Source organism: Armigeres subalbatus, chromosome 2, assembly GCF_024139115.2.
Source record: "Armigeres subalbatus isolate Guangzhou_Male chromosome 2, GZ_Asu_2, whole genome shotgun sequence".
NCBI classification, from domain to species: domain Eukaryota; kingdom Metazoa; phylum Arthropoda; class Insecta; order Diptera; family Culicidae; genus Armigeres; species Armigeres subalbatus.
In genome coordinates this window covers 386,407,367-386,411,583 of record NC_085140.1, presented here as the reverse complement: position 1 = coordinate 386,411,583, position 4,217 = coordinate 386,407,367, and the positions used below count along the sequence as shown (strand labels likewise).

The 4,217-nt window shown below is 42.1% G+C and overlaps 1 long non-coding RNA gene across 1 annotated transcript; it reads right to left on the bottom strand.

Annotated features, from left to right (window-relative positions):
* Nucleotides 1-1,994: 1,994 nt before the first annotated feature.
* On the bottom strand, nt 1,995-3,161 carry LOC134217331 (uncharacterized). Its single transcript, XR_009980999.1, has 2 exons — nt 2,805-3,161; nt 1,995-2,727 (listed from the first exon to the last, which is right to left on the bottom strand). It is a non-coding gene; the product is annotated as an uncharacterized LOC134217331 (long non-coding RNA).
* Nucleotides 3,162-4,217: the final 1,056 nt, after the last annotated feature.

Here is a 4,217-nt window from a genome sequence, read left to right as displayed (position 1 = left end):
AGGGATTGAAACTCGGCGTGCTATTCACAGCCGAATGGACTGACCACGGCATTGAAACCGACGCCGCACCTATGGCTGGATTTCCGAGCCACGAACTAGTAGCGGAGGAGCTACTGAAAGGCTGAATACTCGAAGCCTTCTGAAGGTGGTCCTGCCACGAGGTAGAACACTGAGGCAGTGCTGACGAATAGCTCTGAGGAAGCGAGAATGTGACACTAGTACCCGGTCTTGAGTGAGAAGCCACCGTATGGGTTTGTGAATTCGTAGAATAGGCGGAACTGTAAGCAAAATGCTCGGTAGATGGCACCGATTTACCGGAACGCGAAACGCCGGTATTGTTCAAGTCCTCAGAGACTTGAAGATGAGCTGAATAGGGAGTGAACGGAGGTTTAATCATCGGAATACTAGGTACCTGGCTGTACCTTCGATATATTCGGCTGGGTTCCAGTCGGAACCCCGGATACAGACAAAACAGAAATCTCATCCCGATGCTTATCTCGTCTATCCAGCTCTGCTTCAAGCTCTTTAATCCTCGCCATCAACGAGTTCACATACGGCACCTTCAAGTTGACAACTGGCAGCATTACTTTCTGCCTACAAGGGTCCCTGAGTAATAGCCCCGGAACCAGTCACTGGAGTGGGCAAATCAGGAGGTTCAGCATAGCCCTCTGCACTGAACAGATCCACCAAAGAATGGTCCTCCGGATCCTCCTGTTTTCCCTCTTTGTTCCTCAGAACCCCCATAAAAGTTATTTAATAGAAGTTTCACCACGTCTATCAACATCGCCTTTAAAAAGTTTTCCGCTTCTCCCAATTCCCTAGCATTGTTAACTAGAAGGACAATTCGGTGGCCAAAATGCAGCAACCTTGCTTGCCCTCTCACCTTGAGAATCTTATCATTCTCCTTCAGACCTTCTACGATCTCGTCAAAATTCCGTCGGCAAAACTGAATTGTTTCCTCCCAATCCACATCAAGTGCTACCTCGATCGTTTTCTGATTTTCTTTCTCGTTTTTAAATGATCTCGAAGGCTCTTTCGCCTCCGAGAATATGTGAGATCGTCGCGGATCACACTCGATCGTATATTGAGATCAAATTCGAGTTCATAGGGCATTAAATGGTCCACCCTTAAGGAGTGGTACCATTCTAGAATTTTGTCGACTGCCTGGGAATAATCCATCAGTGCTTCGGCCATTTTCGAAACAGAAAATGCTCTAAAAATATATTAAATGCGTAAAATATATACAATAAATTCTACCAAATAATCTAAACCTACAAAATTTACCCCTAATTAGCTATTATTCTCAAAGAATGTGAGAAAAAGAAGCTAAAATAAAAAGGAAGGCTAAATTCAAGCCTATGCTGTCGCATAAATTATGCGACCAAGGAGAAACTAGCATAAACCTATGCTATTTCCCTAAGCTAAACCCTAAACGAAATTATAGAAATAGAAATTTACCAATTTTGAAGCACTGTGTAATGAAAATTAGTAGCTAAGAATCACTTATTATAAGCTTAATTATTTACAATGTATCAATGTATAATAGATTAAATTTCTAAAGTCGATTGAAAGGCGACAATTATAAAGATTTCTCATCATCCGAACCCATACCAGAAAATGAAAAATTGATGAATGCAATTATTATAATGAATACAAACCTTTTCACTTTATAAGAACAATTGGAATAAAGGATTCCAATTCCTCCCGGAGCTTAATTGAAAAGGGTTCCACTTTAGGATTAAAGTGGAAACCTTTTCTTATTATTTTATTTTGCGTTGAGCGCCAATTGTTAGAGATTCTTTTTGCTGGGGACTTTTGTCTGCCCTTGTCGTGACCTCAGGGTCGTTTTTCTGGTAGCTCTCAGGAAAAATTGGAGGGGTGGTGGCGGAAATACTTCCCAAAAAAGAAACGAAGTGGACCAAGCAGAAATTATCTAAAATAATTAATTGTACTCGGAGAAAGAACTATCAAATAATAGGCTACAACAAAGGTAATCTGATTTTACATTTTATAGTTATATTCAAGTTATTCTCATGATATTATTAACATTCTCTTTGGAATGGAAAATGGAAGTCTTACGATGAGGAATTGAAAATAGGAATTTGCTCACATACCATATCATCGCCTTGGTTTACGTTGGTCAATGCGATCTCGGCATGTTGACACACCAGGCCGCCGGGGATTGGCCTCTTCATCCTTCGGCTGTTTGGATTCGGCGAACTCGTTCTCCAACGGATGGTCTCGGATACCCAGGTTCGTTCGTCGGTCCGAATAGTTAGGAACTTCTGGTCAGGTCCACGCTCTAATCACACCTCCCTCGGATTGCTTTTCGGTTGTGATCTTCCCTTCAGCTTATTGTAGTTGTACAGCACGTCCGCAACACCGCTGGATTCAGTATGCTTTTTTTCGGGTCACTCTTCTAGCGAATTCACATTCACAAAATGGCTTCCACCCGCTGCCGAGACAAAGGAATATGGTTCTCCGTAAACGGGCACGGTATCACCCCTGCAAAATGGCCTCGTTCCGAGCCAATACTGCACTAAACGACAACGGTGATCGCCGAACCGGGCCACAGGGCAATAGCACTCCGGTAGAAACTGGACGCAAGAGGTTCACTCGATGATAATTGGCACACTTTTCTTACGCTGATGGTATCTTTCACTTTTAGACCCGAATGCAGTTCTTCTCGCGGCGGGCTGATCAAGCACTTTCTTTTTTCGGTGGTTTCTATACGGATCGAAAAGAACGAGACAAACGTTTAGATGAAAAACGCGGACTACCTTCCGGTTATGATGGTGGTTCACCTAATAGAGAGCTCATCCCGCGTCGTTCCGCTCCTTTTTGCTCTTTTTTTTTGGGCTTGTGTTGGTGAACGCTGCCGAAAGTGGTCATCGATTGACGCTTGACAGCGTAGATGTCAGTGCTACGTTACGGTAGTTACGGGTGTGAAGCGGGATAGGAATAGGGATGGGAAAGATGCTTTCCGTATTTTTATTTTCGATATTTGTTTAATATTTGGATTCATTTTATTTTAATTTCATTAGATTTAAGTTCATTCGTAGTTTTTAATTTTCATTGTATATAGCAATTATAAGTAGCCGTTTTATGTAAATACTAAGTAGGATTTTATGTATCAATAATTAAATATAATATGTACAGTAAATTTAGATAAATTTATAATGTAAGCAATTCAGCAGGTTACACGTCGCATAACACTGTTTGATTTGAATCGATTTCCCCGGGGCACTTGATCTGGGTACATGGCCAGATAGACACTGACAGAAAATACATGAAATCGCAAGCAATGAACTGGAATTGTAAAATCATGAAGTTGGATGCGTCGGATGACATTGTTTGATCCGGATCGATGTGGCCACTTCCCCCAAGGCACCTGGTCCGTGGACATGGCCAAATGGACACAAACATAAAATACACGAAATTGCCAGCAATGAATTGGTATTGTAAAATCATAAAGTTTGATATATCGCATGGCGTTGTTTGATTCGGATCAATAAGTGGCCACTTCCTCCAGGGCACCCGATCCGGGATATGGCCAGATGGACATAGACAGAAAATACACGGAATTGCCAGCAATGAACTGGTATTGTGAAATCATGAAGTTTGATACGTCGCATGGCGTTGTTTGATTCGGATCGATAAGTGACTGCTTCTCCCAGGGCACTTGTTCCGGGATATGGCCAAATGGACACAGACAGAAATATTATGCCTGAAATGACCAGAAATGCACTTGAAAAATCGTGAAGTTTGAGACGTCACAAGACCTTGTTTCGATTGGGTAGGTAAGTGGCCACTTCCCCCAGGTAACCAGGCACCAGGTACTTCCAAAGTGGCCTAACGGAATATCTCCGGAACCATGTTACGGACCATCTTCTGATTCCGGGAACACAAACTCTATGAATTTCTGGATCCATCGATACCAGAAGCATCAAAATCGGTGGATATTTGAAGGAAAAAAAGTTACTGAAAAAATAGGTCGGTCAGTAAAGGTTGAAAGAAAAATTCATTCAGGGAAAAAAAGGTCACATGAAAGGACAATGGACAATGAATGCATTAGACAAAACAGGACAGCTCGCAAAAATGCATAGACAAATGTCACTGCTATCCGTACGGCCACGAAGCCCACAATCAAGAATCCAGACAAAACAGTAACAAGGGCCAGAAACTACTTATCTGGGTCTCGTAAAGTTTAAATTGAA